Source organism: Squalius cephalus (assembly GCF_949319135.1).
Source record: "Squalius cephalus genome assembly, chromosome: 4".
Lineage (NCBI taxonomy): Eukaryota > Metazoa > Chordata > Actinopteri > Cypriniformes > Leuciscidae > Squalius > Squalius cephalus.
Window position 1 is genome coordinate 31,557,215 of NC_137125.1, and position 20,607 is coordinate 31,577,821.

Genomic DNA, 20,607 nt, shown 5'->3' on the forward strand with positions numbered 1-20,607 from the left:
GCAGATAAAAGTTCATAATAACATGAAACAAAACTGCAGCAGATAAAAGTTCATAATAACATAACATAAAACAAAACTGCAGCAGATAAAAGTTCATAATAACATGAAACAAAACTGCAGCAGATAAAAGTTCATAATAACATAACATAAAACAAAACTGCAGCAGATAAAAGTTCATAATAACATAAAACAAAACTGCAGCAGATAAAAGTTCATAATAACATAAAACAAAACTGCAGCAGATAAAAGTTCATAACATAAGTAACAATCAGTGGGTCATTACAAGAGAAAATGCCATGTTAACTAACCTAACCCTACCCTAACCCTAACCCTACCCTACCCTAACCCTACCCCTACCCTAACCCTACGTTAACCCTAACCCTACCCTAACCCTACATTAACACAAAAACTCAACATAAACAGGCCTCTTGCATGCACTCAACAATTCCAACATATTTAAATAGTTACTTTATGAACATTTGCATAAAATACCTGAACAAATGTAAAGAAAAAAAGATCTAATTAATATTTATTCATAGAGGCACCAACAGTGCTGAGCTACCAAGTGTGTGTGTGTGTGTGTGTGTGTGTGTGTGTTTAGGCACTTTATTCAGGCTTTTATCTTGAGAGTCTGGCCCAAACCTCCTTCAGAACCTCTACATGGCGAGATGTCACATGTTGTGGAGCTGGAATCATCTCAATGACTTCATCAAATTGGTACCAGTGGATGTCATCACGAGAAGGCCAAAAAAATCTGTTTGCTCCAACACGATGCATACACTTGACCTGAACACTTGTTTCGTCTGTGTCAAGGACAATGCCTGGGTACAGGTCGCCATCATATTTCAGTATGCACCACTGTCCAACATCTGGATGTACCAATTTCTCCACTTCCATGGGTTGTGGATTTTCCTGATTGTCTGCTGGCTGTGCAGGCATTGGTATGTTCTGACCAAAACTGAAGTGCTGTGTGTTAAAGCATGTACAGTTTAGGTCTTTCTTTGTTGAACAAAAACAGCTGACATCACGACATATCAGCTCACCTGGAGCAAGGGTGACGACCTGGTGTATTCTCATTGAAGAGGGCACTGCTTTTATAGGACTCTGCATCATTTCTACAGCACGGTCAACATCAGTGCTTTCCACAAAAAACAGTTCAACTGATGTATTTGTTTGTCTGAGGACTTCATACAGTTGCTGTGCATCTTGGATGTCATGGCCCTTAGCCACCAACCTGTCTGCAGCTCTCTTTAATGCTCCTCCTACACCATCGGGGGCCCCTTTCCCATGGCTTGATTCAAAATAGTTCCATGTGCCAGCTTTAAATCCACGTTTGTGGATTTCTGTAGTAAAAAGCATGAAATTTCCTTTCTGTTTGTACTGTGTACAAGGTCCATCACTAAAAAAATGTAGGACAGAAACTTGTGGATGAGTAGCCTGAAGGTGGTCTAGCACAGGATCAAGATATTTCCAGATAGCAGGAGGACCTTTGTATCTAGAAGGGGAGATTGTGGTGAAGCACATGGGCTCTTGTTGCCCTACATGCATTACCCCAGTGTGTAGAGTGGCTTGCTTATGTGAGGCCCCAAAGTGAACAGCTTGGATCTCTGATGCATATTTACAGACATAGTTCTCTGAAAAATCTATGTGGATCAATGCCTCATCTATTGCCAGGTTTTTTTTTAGCTCACGATTGTAGGCATATTGCTGTTTGATATTGAACAGGTGCTTCTTAAACTTGTGAATGTTGTTGTGAAGCAAATCTGTAAGGGTCTCCTGTGTACCCTCAATAGTTTTCTTGACAGTTATCTTTACTGTTGAACTCTTCTTCATGTGGTCTTTTTTTTCTAGAGCCTTGTCTTCAGTGACCCACTGTAGAAAAGATGCTTTTGCCATCCCATCATATTGACTGGAGAGGGGGACACGCTTTTGTTTGCATAAATCACATTCCCCATACATACATGCCTTGCTAGAAGAATCACAAGATACCATCTCAGCCAATCGCTCTACATTTGAAGTCTCAACCACCTTCAGCTGATTCAGCTTGTCAGCCACAAAACTCAGATTCTCATGGAGCTTACACTGGCATGTGTCTCGGTCAGACATAGAAGGGTGAACAACCCAAAAAGGTCTAAGAAGGCAAAACAGAGAATAAGAGATATTCCCAATGTTCTCTGACAAAAATTTTCTGTGCAGGTTTTTCATGGTGTCCTGCAGGAACCTTTTCTGCATCTTGACTTTATGCACTGTGACTGTTTGTTTCTTCCCTGTTGTAATTCTGCTCACATCATCTCTCACAAAGAATGACTTCACTTTGCTTTTAAATTCATCGGAATGTCGGTTAACAGCTTTTCTTTCAAAGGCTGTTATGTTTTTACTCTCCAGATGTCTCCAGCATTTGTTTGAAAATCCTAGGGTATGTTCAGCAAATTTCTGCAATTTGTATTTTCTAACAATTTTCCCTATTGTCACTTTTGAAATTATTTGTTTGTCTTTTTCCTTTCTGGCATTACGATATTTGTGTTTGATGTCTGCAATAAGAGCTTCGTGATACAACAAGGTCTTCCTAATTCTGGCGTTTACAGGGCAATTCAATAATGTTGTTTTCACTTTTGACCGAGGAGATTCTAAGGACTGAAAAGGACTGATTCTAAGGCACGAAACTGCCTTTGCCTCTCTGCTGTTGATGTGGGTGCCATTTCTGACTAGGATGCCTGTTGAAGTTTAAGTGTACACATTACATCAAATTTTTTATCTATAACAAAAATATGAGTTATACTAATATACTGAATACTGAAATTATTTTTTTAATTGGAATTATTGATTAAATTAAGTGAATAACTCAACCCTGTCACAAAGTTTACAACCCCGAAACAATGACATATGTGACAGGGTTGAGTGTGATGGGGTTGAGTTTTTTTGCTCAAAATGGCCACTGCTCTTAATGTGGTGTAGAAGAGTGGGCCACATGGCAGCCAATGAAATAAGTATATTTTAGATTTTTATGGATTAAAATAAAATTTTGAAAAGTCATAATTTTCCATCTTAATTGTATGTGATGGGGTTGAGTTGTTAAGCTTGACAGTACCCTCCCTGACTATAATACACCTCAAAAAATGAATAAAAAGTGTGATATCACTCACCTTCTTCTGCACCATGCTGTTGAAGAGACCCGAATGATGCAACTTCATGTGAATGATGTCACATATGGGTGGAGTCTAAATTATTATGGGCGGAGAATGGTTGGCGTGACGGGGTTGAGTTCAGACTGAGGGACGTAACTTTATAAGTTGTTTTTTATCAAATATCTTGCTTCTTTTTTTTTTTTTTTTTTTCAAAAGCAAAGAACACAACTAAATACTTGTATTATTGCCAAAAATTAAAGACACTGTGCACATTTTATTCATTATTTTCCAAGTACAAATTCAGCGAAGAACCTCAGGGACATGACAAAATGCTTGCTGTAAGACATAAATACGATTTTTTTTAATGATAAAAATTATTTAAATGCAATAATTATTTGTATTCATTATAAAGGACATACCAAAGTATTGTGAAAAGCTTTTGACATTTCATTTTGGTGAACCACCACTTTCAAAAATCTAAGGGACTGAAATATTACCGAATCCCAGGAATGACCCATATAACAAATGTTTTCAACATTATTTCTGAACTTTTGAGCCAAACTGTCAGCCAGACCACATTTAAATCACTGCATTTGTCAGTTTTGCCAGTACCTCACTCAGGCCTCTTAAAAACACCAGTTTGCCTGCGAACATATTTGCCTTGCATAAAAGGCAGCTGTCATTATCATTTAGATAGGTCTGGATACAGGGGCCACACCCTGCAACCTGCCCACAGCATGCCGTTATAACAAGCACAGAATTTGGGATGTTTGTGCACATCCTACATGCCAACGCATCTCGCAGAGAGGAAGCAATGGATAGTGACTTTGACACTTGAGAAACTTTCTCCTTCACCTCTGCTAAGCCGTCAATCTGTTGCACTACCTGTAGGACATTAGCCTTAATGTGGTTGACTGAAATTGTTAGCTCGTTAAATTTTTCATCGATGTTTTCAGCTAGCTTTGATGCAGAGTTTTTTATCTCAAGCTCAACGTCAAGCAGGCCATCTAGAACTTCATTTTCTTCGGGGTCCACCCTGGAAAAAAAAAGTGAAAAAGACACGTCCATTACTTCACAGACAATACTGCAGTCTATCTGTAACATTAACATTATCAAGATGTTAAGTAAAAAGCATCATCCTTGTTTCTATTATTACACATTTTAAAATGTTACTTTAAAATGATAACACCATGAATAGATGCTTTATGTTATTGCATGTGGCCAATGCAAGCTATTAGGTTTATGGTCTTTGTTTTCAATCTGTTTTCCTTCAGTTGTTTTTGGTGTTAAACAAGTTTTGACTGTTAAACTGTTGGTGTTTGAAATAAAGCTGCTTTTAATTTTCATTGTTGACTGATTGCATGAACCCAGTATAGACTTACTAGCTATACATTTTTATATAATAATAATTTGTTAGTGTTGTCATTTGCATTATATTATTAGGCTTAAGATTTTATGTTAATGTGCTATACAAAGAAAACAAAATGCTGACCAATGACAATGCCGTTTTCACAAATGTTCAAGCTATTAAAATGCTATGATGCTGAAGTAAAACTATGCCAGGCCAATTTTAATACTAGCTTAATAATAATAATAATATACAATAATGAGAAAACAACCCCAATATCATCTTGACTATCAACAAAGTGTTATTTGTTATTGGCAATATCTCCAACTATAGTAAATACACTATACTATTGTCTATCAGTGCAACGCTATTCTGGTGTTAGAATTCTAACTATTAAACATTGCTTTGAAGGAAAGGAGGAAAGAAGGAAAGGTGGTAACAGTTGATCAGGGAGATCACAGCAGTCCATTACTGTTACAGACTTGCAGGTAACCATTAGATACGGGTTTTTCTATACACTGTATTGTTGCATGACTGCATACATTTAAGCATGTCACTTAACTTTGCCTGCTTTAAAGGCTTTGAGAAGCTTTCCTTTTATCACTGATAGTGTTAAATTAGTAAGTAATTGTAATTCCCATTCACTCATTGATCACTGCATTAGTGAGATAAACCAATAACATCATCCTTTGTCTGGTAAGTCACATAAGGCTCTGGCTGTGTTTTACAGTTATCTAAACACTCAGGTTAAATCTTAGGTTCCCTTATCAGTTCTAACTAAGAGACTATATCTAACTGTGCACATATATTCAAACACACATAACTATAGAACCAATTCTTAATGCGCATGTGAACAGGTTAGCGTTTAAATTCTATGTAGAGAGAATGGTGTCATCTTAGCGGCCCTTAATTTGTATAATTTATTTATCAGTCACACAGGGCTATTCTGGGACATTAGGTATACCTGACCTTACCAATCTAAAACATGCAAAGTCTGCCTCATGCTGAATACTGAAATGTTGGTACAGTGACAACACTAGCTGTGATGATGCAGTCAATAGTGAGTGGTGTTTACATGGTTATGCCTCTACTGCATAAAAGGTCATTTTGATTCCTGAATTTGTTTTTTTTTGTTTTTTTTTTTGCCTTTTTTTTGGGAGGCACTTTCAACTCTTCCCGTCTTGAGCTTGGCCAGGTCTGCTGTTCTGATGGCGTATACCTTCCGGCTAGATGTTTTCCAAAATTCCAAATCTAAAAATGCAACAAAATTATTAAATTATGCCCACATTATATTTCATGGTTTCTAATTAAATTTTCAAAACAGTTATATTTTTCACATTTCTACAAAATTCACAAAACTGCACACACAATATGTGAGGAACACCTTATCTCTTGCACTATGTTCTTTGTTGGGCTTTTTCAGATATTGTGTTGCAGTGCACTTCATAATGCCCTGACAAACCCACTTACAACAGCCTAACACTAGAATACAGTACTTTAAAAAAAGGATGGTCATTTTTTAGTCTATGAACTTTGCACATACCACATTTTACATTGTGTACCAGAATATACAATAGTTTGCTTAAAATTATAATTTAAACAAACTGAAACACATTTAACCAACACATCCCTTTTGCCTGCATGCAGTTAAAAAACAAACTTATGTATAACTAGGGTGACCACCACCATCATCCTCAGATGGACTCTTTGGGCAGTTGATAAACATGTCTGGTAGTTCAGGGGATAAACATGTGGACATCTGCAGTCAAATACCTTTGGTCTCTGATGTATCTGCAATTGCCAGCCCTTTGGCATCGCAGATACTGTAGTTGTCAGCGGAATTTAAATATTCCTGCACAGTTTGTCCCACTGCCTGCACACCCTGGCCTTCGGATATTGTGACATGTACTGTAGCTGTGATAAAGAAAAAAAGTTAATAATCTAGTTATGCGGTTACCAACCCTAGTCCTGGAGTACCCTCAATACTGCACATTTGTTTTATGTTTCTCTGACAAACCCATCTGACTCTGAGTGAAATGTGACATATTTCTGAGTGAAACGGAGTATTGAAAAGGGGTTTTACTTTAGCTCCTCCTCTTTATCCATGGCTCATAGCAGACTGACAATTGGAGGGGCGTGATTAAGGATATTCAAACTAGAAATTTGAGCTAGCAAAGTAAATATGTTCCATTTTGAATTCATGAGGACTTTAAGGAGACATAAGCAGTGATTGGGGTACTCCAGGACCAGGGTTGGGAACCACTAATCCAGTTTAACATAAGCTACAGCATTTGAAGTACAATTTATGAGCTAAAAGACCTGGCTAATTATACATACTGTATGGAGATATTTTCCCGCTGTCCTCAATGTCTGCTACATAAATTTGTTTTCTTGCTGATTTGGCCCTTCGGAGAGGGTTTTGAAACGTATTAGATGGGTGTGTAAAGGCAGGAGTCCCTTTTGGGCGACAGGATAATGGTGTTGAAGGGCCTGCAACTGGTGTCAGAACTTGTTCTTTGCTTGTCCCTGACACAGCAAATGATCCCCGGTCTCTCATGAGGGTGGTCTGAAACTGTCCAGATTGATCTGGAAAAAATGTTTCTCTTGTTATGTCGTCCTCTAAATAAAGACTGTCTGGCTCAACCTAAAGAGAAGGATACAATAAAGTTAAGATTAATGTCACTACTAAATGTCTATATTTCTACTTATATATATATATATATATATATATATATATATCAAAATACAGTTTCTGAATGTTATTTACACACTCAAAAATGTATAAGTTATTTCATGATTAAGTAGCAGAACACGAAATCCAGAGGTAGGAGTTGGATCCAGATCCAACTCCTCCCACCGGATCTCCTGCTGTGTACTGCAGTGAGGTCAGGTGCTACTGTACCACTGGTCATTCTATATATCAGTGGGTGCTACTGATTAAGTATATAGTTCAGTGGAAACGTAGGCCTAATTTTACCGTAAGATATGAGGCAAAAAATTAAGATTAAACTTTAACAGGACAAACAGAAATTAATTTCATTTGAACAAAAATTCTGCCCACGAATTTTAAGGCTGATATTGGCCTGCTGGTAATGAAGATAAAAGACTGCATTATAAGGAGAGCTCTGCAAATGCTGCGTTTACAGGACGCAGAACGCGATTTTTTTAACCTTTTATGCGTTTTGGCCGTTCATTTAACGTTACACGAGTCACGACCACGAGGTTTTGGTGGCCTGAAAACGCAAGCTTTTGAAGTGCAAGGTTGAGAACGATGCCATTTCCATATCCATGTAAACAACAAAACGTAATTTTGTGAACGAGCATGTTCGCGGGATGTTTCTTGACAAAGTGACATCGCCAACTACGTTATGGCGTAGCATGCATAATGCAGCATTTTTGTTGTTGTTGTCATTTTCGCATTTTCGTGTGAACGGGGATAGTTTTGACATGGCTGTTGTGTAAACATACCCTTAGTTACAAAATATATAACGTTAGTTAAGTTACTAACCCTCCAGTGAAGACTTTACGTTCCAATATAAACCTATAGGAAGCGCCCGCGCGATCACTTGCATATGCTGGCTAGTGGCTAACGCTAGCTTAACTATCAAGCTAACATTAATGAAAGTTAACGACAAAAAAATGCACGAAAATATTAAAATCCACCAGTTAATCACCTTAAAAATACACTCCAATCGGTCCCTCGACAGATCTCGGGCTGACATTGTCAACCTTTTTGCCCCTTGGTATAGGCTGAACTGCGGCGGGTACAGGTCATCCATCTTTAACTTTAACTTTGCATGCGGTGGCAATGACGCACAGATTGCGTAGCTTCTTCTTCTGTCAAGAGTCAGGAGGAGCACACACCGCCACCTACTGTTCCAAGCAGGTCTTCTTCATCATCATCTTCTTCTGTCGATTTAGTGGCGGTTGGCAAACAAACGTATAGTGCATTTCTGCCACCTACTGAGATGGAGTGTACAGCATCAATGTGGAGTAAAAAAAAAAAACAAAACACAAACAAAGAAAGTAATTCTTAGGTCTGTCGCCTTTAAAAAGTATAGTAACATCTTTGAAACTTCCACTAGTCATGAGCCTATCACTGAATTTCTTAATACATTCTTAATTGATAAACCATTTATATGACTTGATTTGATTTTCTAACTTTAACCTATCATTGTTATATCTGATGCACTGAAATAAAGCATGCACCACTGTCTCTGTGTGCACACATGTACTACAGAGGCCTGTATCATGTTTCCCAATTATGATTGAGTGTGGTATGTCCTATACAGATACAAGAAATTACTGTATCGTCCCTTCTATTTCCACACACCGTTCTCATACCTCCCTTTGTAATCTATACAAGCTTGCCAGGCTACCTCTTTCCTCCATATCCCACATTTCTTGCCACATTCCTTTTATTGCTCTTTTTTATTAACCCTTTGATTTCAAATTTGCTTAATGTAATATTAAGGCTTACTGGACTGCTTGTGCAATGTTTAACCTTTTGTTTCTTGCTCTTTATCCCCCTATTTCTTTCATAAATCCTTCTCTTTCTTAAAAATATATATCACAGATCTATTCTTTTCTTTCTCTATTCTGTTTTGAATGTTATAAAAAAAATAGTATATTTCACTCTGCCTACAGAGCAGGTGCACATCTCCTGGTGAGTCACTGCAGAGTTTTGTTTCTAACACCCCTATTAAACACATCTGAACCAGATAATCAAGCTCTTCAGGGATTATAGAAACTTCCAGGCTGGGGTTTTGGAGATATAGCTACGGTGCAGTCGTGGTCTAATGGTTTGAGACTCAGACTTATAACCCAAAGGTTATGGCTTCAAGTCTCAGTACTTGAAGGAATTGTCGGTGGAGGGAGTGAATGTACCACAACTGAGGAGAGACCCTTGAGCAAGGTACCGAACCCCCAACAGCTCCCCACTGCAGCAAAAAAATGGCTGCCCACTACGGTTGTGTGTTTGTTCACTGCTCACTGCTGTGTGTGTGCACTTGGATGGGATAAGTGCAGAGCACAAATTCCAAATATGGGACACCATACTTTGCTATGTCATGTCACTGTCACTGCAGGACACTGGCCCTCCAGGAACTATAGTTAAACCCTTCTTTTATACCTTATCAGCAGCAGTGAATCTGACTGTCCTTCAAAAGCATAAATATTTCATTCATCAAATCTTTTCTAAGCGATTTCTGAGCAGATATTGATTTTAATGATGATGCTGAACCAGAACATATCACTACTCTGATATGTATATAAATCAGAAGATTATTTGAAAACAGTGTTGGATCAGGGTTGAAACTAAACTCTGCAGGGTTGTGGCCCTCAGGAACCCCTGGATTGCATGGCTTTTCTATACTTAGATCTGAAATTTCTGGTTCCTGCAATTGGATATTTTGATCTGTCTGTATTTGTATATAGCCAATAAATTTTACAGTATACCCATTTTACAACCAGAGCTGCAATTGAGACCAGTTTATATCCAACATCATTATTGTCTAGCATTTTATTATTATCTGATATCTTATTGTATCTCTCTCTCTCTCTCTCTCTCTCGAAATGTGTCTTGGAGTGACTTGGAAAACCCCGAATTCACCCTATATATAGGCTACAGTAGCCTAGGCCTATATACAATAAGTAGCCTAACCTAAAACATTAGGCTAGCCTACTAATGATGACTTATAATAGCTATTAATAAATCCTTATATTATTTAATCAGTGATGCATTCTGTTTGTCGACAACTTATAAACACATTAAATAAAAGAGGTTAGATAATTATATAAAAAGTATTGAGATTGAGTCAAAAGGACCAAGATTGAGCGTGCACGCGCAATATCTCAGCGAGTCAGCGAATGCAGAGCGAATTTTGAAAGCGCGACTCAACATTCGTGTGATAGAGAAGGAAATTCGCCTGCGAAGAGATTCGCTCTTGCGCGTTAACAACCACTCAAGTGTTACAATAAATACGCTCTTGACAGTCGTTATTAAAATTACACGATAGAAAGAAACTGCCTCAAAAGAACTAGCTAAAGAAGAGAAGAATGTCGTGTGTGAAAGCTGGCGCGTTGCCACTGTCTGACATGTCGATAAATCATGGTCAGACTCAGACAACGCTACAGCGCTCTATTGCCTATGGTTAATGCATCCACATCCCCACCCCCCGCTCCACCCCCCAGTGGAACTGGTACGGTCCAACCGTCCGCGACAAAACACAGAGAAATGGAAAATCAGAGCAATGAGTAATTTTTTATGTTTGTTCAAAAATCAGACTCGGACGCAACAACCCAGCTTGTAGAATTGAAAATTAAACTGAGAAACAATTATCCGTTTGTGAATTATTCCAAAGAAATGGAAAATGAAAGTTTGAAGCCAATTTTTCATTTGGTTAATTTTGATGGTGCAAATTGAACAAAGAACTGCAAAGCGTTACACGGACCGCCTAACGTTAGGCCTATGTGGCAGCAATGCGTCACCATATGGGTAAACTCTTAATTTGAAAAATAATGAATGCATTTCCTGCCAATCAGATTTAGCACCACCCACAGGGGGAAATCGGAATATCAAGTGTTTTTTCTGATTTCCGTGCAAGAACGGGAAAACCAAAAATCAAGTCATAATTTAGTTTTTTCGTTTTTCTAAAAAAACGAAAAAACGGAAAAAGGAGCTGTTTTCTCGTTTTTATATGTGAAAGCAAAAACAAATGAACGAACGATACCTGGACCCACACACTCTCACTCACTCGCGCACACACTCTCACTCACTCACTCGCACACACACTCACGCACACACTCTCACTCACTCACTCACTCGCGCACACACTCTCTCACTCACTCTCGCTCACTCACTCACTCGCGCGCACACACACACACACACACACACACACACACACTCATTCACTCTTGACGGAACCCGTCATGGAGGACCGTTAAAAAATTAAACATGCTAGCCCAGCTAACATGAGTCCAGCGGGCCAGTGGCGGACCACCGGTGGCAAAGTTGGCGGCCCACCGGCGGACGCCGCTGGCGGATCACTGGCGTTTTGATCATCGTTATTCTAGCGGACCTCCAGCGGCCGCCGCCGCTTTCCCGACGGTGGTCCGCTATCGTGCCGCTGGTTTATAATAAGTGTTTTCTGGCGGACCACGGTCGGTCCACGGTAATAATCAGTTACTCATGCTAACCAAAATTCCCTTACACTATAATGGATAATAAAAAAAAAAGCAATGTACAACAGTCTCATAGCAGTGAACAGATGAAATGGATACATTTGCATAACATTTATCAGATTATTTTATCCAATGTGACTATTAGTCAAGTACATTGTAGGATCATTTGTACCCTTATAAAAATGAGCATGGTTTTACCACAGCATTTGCAGTAAAACCATAGTTGCTAACAAAATGAACCATGGTTTCACAACAAAAAGGTTTAAAAACATATGGTTATAGTCATGATTACCATAATTTTACTGCAATTATTACAGCAATATTATATTGCTGTAATAATTGCAGTAAAATTATGGTAATCATGACTATAACCATATGTATATTACTACTTGAACCATGGTTAAAAAAAAAAAAAAAAAAATAACATGGTTGGTACAGTTGTACCATAGTAAAACCATATAGTGCTTTTCACAATACAAATCGTTTCATAGCAGCTTTAATAAAATGCATGTTCAAGGTTATACAATCGCAAAATATCCTTTAATCAGCCAGAGGCGACTGCTACTCACTGGAGAGCATCTTCTGGCAACAAAGTAATGTCCATAAGATAATACAAATCATGAGTTTAAAGTCCTAATTGCTATCCTTCAACATTTTTAAAGGGTAAGTTTGCAGATTTTCAACCCGCTATTCTTACAATGTTGGTAATATGTTAGAACAATGTTTCTCTGAGTTACGTGTACTGAGATATTCCTGTTTATTTGTCAGCAAAACTGTCATGCAAACCTTCCCCGGTTTCACAGAAAAGGCTTAAGATAGTCCCAGACTAAAATGCATGTTTTAACTGTCTTAACTGGAAGCAACTTGCACTCACATATCTTAAAATATTTCAGTGCCATTGTTTTGGTTCAAGATGCACACCAGTAATGTTTTTTTTCCCTTCTTTTTTTTTCTAAAGTACATTTTAAAAAGCTACTTAAATATCCTAATTTCACTAAGGCCTAATCCTGGCTTAATCTAAACCCTGTGTGTGAAACCGGGCCAATGCAATATAAGGATAATATCTGGCAGTTTTGTGTCCATCTATAGTTGCCATCATCTGAAGTCTTTGTGAGTGTTGGTGTCATTAGAAGTCTTCACAAGTGAGGCTGGATCCACACTGGAGCTGCTGTAATCTCTAGTGAACTTGCTGAGCATCCTGAGATAGAAACAGGGAAGCAACAGGAGCAAGATTAGCATTGCTGCTGTTCATATTATTTCAGGCAAAAGATGATCATGTGCACTTTTTACTATTTCATCACATTAACTGTAGTGCAAGATTATGAGATGTGTAAATTGAATGCTTGGCTCCAGAGATGTGTCTTTAATCTAGATTTAAATTAGGATCATGTTTCTGGGCCCCAAACATTATCAGGAAGGTTATTCTAGAGTTATTTCCTTACATTCAATTGAATTAATAGGAAATCATCTGATTTTAATGAGAAAACATGACCTAACAAGTCAGCATTTTTATATTTGAATACTATACATTCTCACAATGCAAACGTCCTAAACATTTCTGAGTATTATCAATGTTGAAAACAATTGTGCTGCTTAATATTTCTGTGAAAACCAGTGTAACAGTTTAATCCATTTTCTTTTTTCTCTCTCCAGGATTAATTGTTAAATAGACCGAACATATATAAATGGTAGTTTACACTACTAAACTCAAAAGTTTGGGTTCAATAGATTTTTTTTTATTTTTTTTTTAAGAAATTCATATTTTATTCAGCAAGGATGCATTTAATTGAGAGTAAAGATTTCTGTTTAAAAATAAATGCTTTTTTTTCTTTCTATTCATCAAATAATCCTGAAAATGAAAAATATGAAGCAGCACAACTGATTTCAACACTGATAATAATCATTAATGTTTCATCAAATCATCATATTAGAATGAATTCTGAAGGATAATGTGATGCTTCTCCATAGAAAACAGTTATTTAAATGTTTTAATATTATTTCACAATATTATTGTTTTTACTGTATTTTTAATTAAATAAATGCAGTCTTGGTGAGCATAAGATACTTCTTACAAAACAAATATATATTTTTACCAACAACATTAGAGTATGTTTGAAGTTTTAGTTTAGTTCCTTTATTGTCCACAAGTGTACATTTTTCTTTGGCTTGGTTTTACTTACTAGTCATCTGGTTGATAGCGCCTTAGAGATGATGATCAGCTCAACTCTGCTACGGTTCAGGACATCAGCATGGAAGGATCTAGGAACACAACAAACCATTTGTCACAGAGCCTACAATATTATTATACAATGACAGGTTTTATTAAAAGGAAAGAAGCTACAGCAGAGGTGAAATGCAGAAAAGAGAAAGAATATACAGAAAATGATTTCTTAATTAGTGTAGAGGCCAAAGTACAATTCATAGTAAAGTGAATAAGAGTTAATGTTAAAAAGGTAAATAATTTAATTTAGAAGTTCATGTAATGGTTAAAATGTTAAATAATACTTAAAAGGTTAAAAGCATACTAGAATTCACGTTCTTATAGGATTTAGTACATATGGTAAAATAGTGTACTGCCTCTTTAAGAACCGGCCAAACTCCGGCTACTAACGGTCTCAACGAGTTCGTCGTTGCTGCTGCATGACTGTTGCAAGTGGAACCTGTAAAAAAACCATCTCTTCATGAGAGCCTTTGAGCACCGCATAGAAAGTAAGACTGAAAACAGCAAAGATCGGCTTTACTATCTAGAACAGCACACATATGGGCAGCCTAATGACTTAGTGCGCAGCTGTTTTCATATGGATCCAGATCAGGGCTACCCTGAAGCCAAGAGACTTCTAAAGGAACGCTTTGGTGATAAATATAAGATATCCGTGGCATATCTAGACAAGGCTTTAAACTGGCCTGCCATTAAAGCAGATGACACCAAGGCACTTGAAGCATATGCCCTCTTTTTGACAAACTGCAATAATGCAATGTCAGATCTGCAGTACTTAGAAGAGATGGAAAATGCTGCTAACATGCGCACGATCATCTCAAAGCTCCCCCACAGGCTGAGAGAGAGATTCAGGAGTGTCACCATAGACATTCAGAAAAAGCAAGATCGGCGGACAAAGTTCAAAGACGTAGTGTCATTTGTCAACACACAGGCTGAAATGGCAGCACACCCTGTGTTTGGTGAAATCTCAGGACAAACAAAGCGTCAGACTGAAAGGTCAAGTGGAAAGAAAAATATCACAACACTAGCCACTGAAGTAAAAGAACAAAAAGCTGAGAAAGATGCTGCTGGTGCCGGAAACAAGAAAGCTCAGGAGAAGGGAACAAACATGGACAAAGCCTTCATGAAACCTTGTATCTTCTGTCTGGGAGATCATACCATGGAACAGTGCAAGAAACTCCAAAGAAAGTTGCACAAAGAAAAGCTTGAATTCCTTAAGAGCAAAGGACTTGGTTTCAGTTGTCTTATAGGAGGACACATGAGTAATGCCTGTGAAGAAAAGAAGAGCTGTCAGATATGTTAAGCGACACACCCTACGCTCTTACACATAAAGCAGAAATTTAAAGACTTACCAAAGGAAGAGGCTTCACAGGAGAAGCAAAAAGAGGAGTCTCCAAAGAAAGAGCAAACCGTTGTCAGTGGATTCGTGGATGCAGGGGAAGCATGCTCTCAGACTGGGGTCGGGGGTACAGGTAGTGTCCTCGCCATCGTTCCTGTGAGAGTAAAGGCAAAGAAAGGCAACAAGGTGTTGACTTGTTATGCATTCATGGATCCATGGAGTAACGCCTCCTTCTGCACTAACAAGCTGGCGAACGACCTTCACCTGCAAGGAAAAAATGTGAACATCCTACTCACTACTATGGGAGACCAAAAGACAGTCTCATGCAAAGCTGTATCAGACCTAGAAGTGAGTAGCCTAGAAGGTGATGACTTTATCGAGCTTACAGGTGTTTTGTAATGCATTGAGAAGGTGTGCCGAGGACAACAAGAACATGTTTGGTGCAGCAGTAGTGGATACAGTCTTAAATCATTTTTATCTAGATGATTGTTTGAGATCAGTTGCCACTGAACAAGAAGCAGTCAGACTACTCCAAGACTTGAAGGCCATCTGTCAAACAGGAGGTTTTAGACTGACAAAATGGACGACGAACAATCGAAATGTGTTGTTAAAAATTTGAGGACCGGGCAACAGAAGTCAAAGATCTCGATCTTGACCAGGATTCACTCGCCATCAAGAGAGCTTTGGGAGTACAGTGGTGTATCCGGTCAGATCAGTTCAAGTTCCACGTGCACATAGAGCAGAAGCCTCTCACCAGGAGAGGAATCCTGTCTACGATGAGTTCAGTCTACGACCCACTGGGAATGTTGTCGCCAGTCATACTGCCTGCTAGAAACATCCTGCAAGAATTGTGTAGACTAAGAACAGGCTGGGATGACAATGTGCCAGAACATTTCGCACAACAATGGACAGAGTGGACTGAAGAACTTCAACAGTTCACTGACTTTAAAGTGGATCGGTGCTTTAAACCACCTGAGTTTGGGAAAACAGTGCAAGCTCGGCTGCATCACTTTTGTGACGCGTGCGAAACAGGCTATGGTACTGTTACTTACTTAGTCCAGAAGAACAGTAGCAACCAAATATGCTGCTCATTTGTCTTGGGAAAGTCAAGGGTTGCCCCTCTCAAACCACCAACTATCCCGCGGATGGAGCTGACGGCGGCTGCCTTAGCTGTGAAGGTGGATGTCATGCTGAAGAAAGAACTACAGTTGCCACTGTCAGATTCCAGGTTTTGGACGGACAGTACTGCCGTACTCAAGTACTTAGCAAATGAGAACATCAGATTTAAGACATTTGTCGTGAACAGAATTGCCATAATTTTGCAAGCATTAAAAGTGCAGCAATGGAGCTACATCAACACTCAGTTGAATCCTGCTGATTGTGCCTCCAGGGGACAAAAGGTGAGTGTCTTCATGAAGAACGAAGTTTGGATTGCAGGGCCTGTCTTCCTCAGTAAACCTGAAAGGGAATGGCCAGACAAACACGATCACCTAGAAGAGCTCACAGCTGAAGATCCTGAGGTCAAGAAAGGCATACTTGTCAATGCTACAACAGCAGAAGAAAGCACTGATGCAATGCAACAACTAATTCAATACTATTCTTCATGGATACACCTCAAGAAGGCTGTGAAGGCTCACACAACTCAAGGGAACCCTGGTAAACCTGTCAAGGAAGAGAAAGGAGATGAATGGATTGTACCGTGATCAACAACGGGTGAACAGGGAGATGTTGAGCTACAAAAAGAGTCTCAAACAGACTTACCTGACCGTGGACAATCTGCGACAAGCTGAGACGGATATCATCAGCCATTGTCAGCAAAGTAGGTTTCAGGAAGAGATATCTGCTCTTCGGAGAAAGGACTCCATCAAGAAGAGTAGTCGAATCTTCAGACTGAATCCACAACTTGAAGAGGGAATCCTTCGTGTTGGAGGGAGGCTCAATCGGGCATCCATGCCAGCCAAAGCCAAGCACCCGATGATCCTGCCTAAGAACCATCGTGTGGCTGATCTGATTCTCCAGGATTCGCATGAGCGGCTGGGACACAGTGGACGTAATCATGTCTTGTCTCATGTACGTCAAAAGTACTGGATTATCGATGCTCCCTCGTCAATCAGAAGAATGCTGTCATGGTGTACTATCTGTTGAAGACAACATGGTGCATCAGGCACACAAATGATGGCGGACTTACCAAGAAACAGAGTTGTACCAGACGAGCCACCCTTCACCAGAACTGGAGTGGGCCATTCAACATTAAACGTGGAAGATCATCTGTAAAAAGATATGGGGTGATATTTACTTGCCTTACTTGTCGTGCGGTCCACATAGAAATGGCAACATCATTGGAAACAGACTCCTTTATTCAAGCTCTGCGTCGCTTCATTGCGAGAAGAGGTCAGGTGAAGGAGATGAGATCTGATAATGGGACCAACTTTGTTGGAGCTGATCATGAGCTCAGAAAGGCAATAAAGGAGTGGAATACTTCACAAATCGAGAACAGCTTGCTCCAACGTGACATCAGACGGTTATTCAATCCACCATCCGGATCCCACCATGGAGGGGTGTGGGAGAGAATCATCCGGTCCATCAGGAAAATCATGGGTGCTACACTGAGAGAACAAAACTTGGATGAGGAAGGTCTTCAGACGTTCTTCTGTGAATGTGAAGCCATTCTGAATAGTAGGCCTATTACCATGCCTTCCAATGATATTAATGATCTGGAAGCTCTTACCCCTCAGCACTTACTCCTGCTCAAGACTAACCCCAGCTTACCACCAGGACTCTTCCATAAGGATGATATTAATGCGCGTAAAAGATGAAGGGAAGTCCAGTATAGACTTTATGTAGCCCTGCTCCTTTACTGCTGCTTCTGTGTAGATGAGAGAATCAAAGTGTGTGTGCGTTGTGCTCACGTTTCATTGATTACATTCATAGACACACAAAACAAATCAAACTTCCTTGTGAAACATTAAAGTAGAATAGTTTGATATAACAGTGCAAATTTCCAAAATTATTCATAAATGCCTTCTCTCAGATAAATTAGGCCTACGATTAATCAGATGCAAATAGAAATATAAAACCAGTCCTAATTGCAAGAGAACAAGTTGACAAAAGATTGAATCCAAAATTGGGTGATAATATAGCATAACAAGTGATTTATAAGCTATTTTTGTAGGCCAGTCATTTTTGACCAGGAACACCACAAGTGTAGTAAAAAAGAACAAAAATTGTCAAATATTTGAGAAGCAGTTATACCCTTTGTGAACAAAAAGTCACTAAGTTTCAATCCAATGTGATAACATTAACTAGTATTTTTGGGAAAAATAACATCTTCTCCAGATATGAAAATGGATGAAGTTATTTAAAGAGCTTCCTCACTTCACCTGTGTCTCCCACTTCTCTGGCAGCAGCTTTCTTCAGAAATGTTGAAGTCGTGGAGCTTCCCTCTGTTGTAGAGGGATTATTTTGTTGCTGCTGAAATCACAGAACAATATTTGCATATGATTTAGCAGTTTATTGTCATAAATATCAAAAATCTAAAAGGTGTGCATCATACCTGACACCTGGGTGAACAATGTACAGTTGGTTTTATGACTGTAAGTCGTTGTCTTCAAATGCTATTGAGCTTTAAATATTGTCATATTTTGTGTATGACCCCATACAGTAGTGAAATACATAGCAATATTTGCATATGATTTAGCAGTTTATTGTCATAAATATCAAAAATCTAAAAGGTGTGCATCATACATGACACCTGGGTGAACAATGTACAGTTGGTTTTATGACTGTAAGTCGTTGTCTTCAAACGCTATTGAGCTTTAAATATTGTCATATTTTGTGTATGACCCCATACAGTAGTGAAATACATAACAATATTTGCTTATGATTTAACAGTTTATTGTCATAAATATCAAAAATCTAAAAGGTGTGCATCATACATGACACCTGGGTGAACAATGTACAGTTGGTTTTATGACTGTAAGTCATTGTCTTCAAATGCTATTGAGCTTTAAATATTGTCATATTTTGTGTATGACCCCATACAGTAGTGAAATACATAGCAATATTTGCATATGATTTAGCAGTTTATTCTCATAAATATCAAAAATCTAAAAGGTGTGCATCATACATGAGACCTGGGTGAACAATGTACAGTTGGTTTTATGACTGTAAGTCGTTGTCTTCAAATGCTATTGAAGTTAGAAACGTTTATACCAATGTCGCATGTAATTTTGAGATGGTCCCTAAATATGCGAATATCGAACGTCCAACGTCAAACCAACTTCATGCCAGTGACAAATCTTACCTTAATCTTACCTCTGTCAATAGTTTGTACAATTAATTGGCTATATGTTACCCATGAGAAGTCGTACATTTTACCAGAGTTTGCATGACTCCCTCTCCACTTGCTTCCATTTTTGTGGAAATTGCACAACGTTCTTTTCAAAGAGCAGGGACGCGCTGGCCCATCCCTGGCCCAGACGCCCTCTATATGCATTCCCGCCAGTCTCTATGATCCCTCTCAAGTCATCAGACGGATTGAGGAGAGCGGATGCCCAGTCCTTCTAGTAGCCCCCCTCTGAAAAACCCAAGCATGGTTTCCAGAGCTGGCGAAGATGGTGGACATTGTTCCCTGGCCAGTGCCAATGAGGAAGGATCTCCTCACACAGGCAAACAGGACGATTTGGCACCCTCGCCCCGACTTGTGGGCCCTACATGTGAGAGCCATCTCTCTAGCATATGAGGCCGTGGGTCAGGTTTGCCCCATAGGCGCTAGAGCCCATTCTACGAGCATGGCCTCTTCGTGGGCTTGGTCTAGTGGTGTACCAATCAAGACACATGTGCGACGGCCGGCTGGTCCTCGCCGTCCACATTTGCGAGATTTTATAATTTGGAGGTTCCTTGCCTGCAGGCTCGAGTTCTCTCAGTATGATAATTAGACCCAACGATGTCCGGTCTTACCAGTCTACCTATTACTGTCCATAAGCACAATTGTCCTGGGACTCATGTTTGGAGCGAGCCTGGCTCTTATGCTCCAGCCCCTATTTCATGAAACCCGACTCACGTCTGGTTACTGTCACTATGTTGGGGTTTGTTATGGCTTGTTTTCTGTAAGCCTCGGGGTGCTCCCTAGGCTCCAGTTGTATGCAGCCAGTTGCTAATGGTGCGGCGTTTTACATTGCGTCCCCACTGCGTATTAGCTACGCAATACGAAGTGACCGTTCTCGAAAGGGAACGTACTCTGTTACTAACGTAACCTCGGTTCCCTGAGAGTAAGGGAGTGAGTATTGCGTAGCCTGCTACACTATTGCAATCTGTCAGGATTTGTCGCTTCAGTCGATTTAAACCTGCTATATTGGCCAGAATGGGCTTCCTTTATAGTTTAAGGCAGGGGTCA

At 39.3% G+C, this 20,607-nt stretch overlaps 2 long non-coding RNA genes across 3 annotated transcripts; both read right to left on the minus strand.

Annotated features, from left to right (window-relative positions):
• Positions 1-3,686: 3,686 nt before the first annotated feature.
• LOC307157093 lies at positions 3,687-7,113 on the minus strand. Its single transcript, XR_013820861.1, has 3 exons — positions 6,811-7,113; positions 6,247-6,387; positions 3,687-4,161 (listed from the first exon to the last, which is right to left on the minus strand). It is a non-coding gene; the product is annotated as an uncharacterized lncRNA (long non-coding RNA).
• A 5,571-nt stretch (positions 7,114-12,684) lies between these two features.
• LOC307157933 lies at positions 12,685-18,686 on the minus strand. Of its 2 annotated transcripts, none has more exons than XR_013821133.1 (3): positions 18,593-18,686; positions 13,836-13,914; positions 12,685-12,853 (listed from the first exon to the last, which is right to left on the minus strand). It is a non-coding gene; the product is annotated as an uncharacterized lncRNA (long non-coding RNA). The 2 variants fall into 2 exon arrangements; XR_013821134.1 differs by having other exon boundaries at positions 18,588-18,686.
• Positions 18,687-20,607: the final 1,921 nt, after the last annotated feature.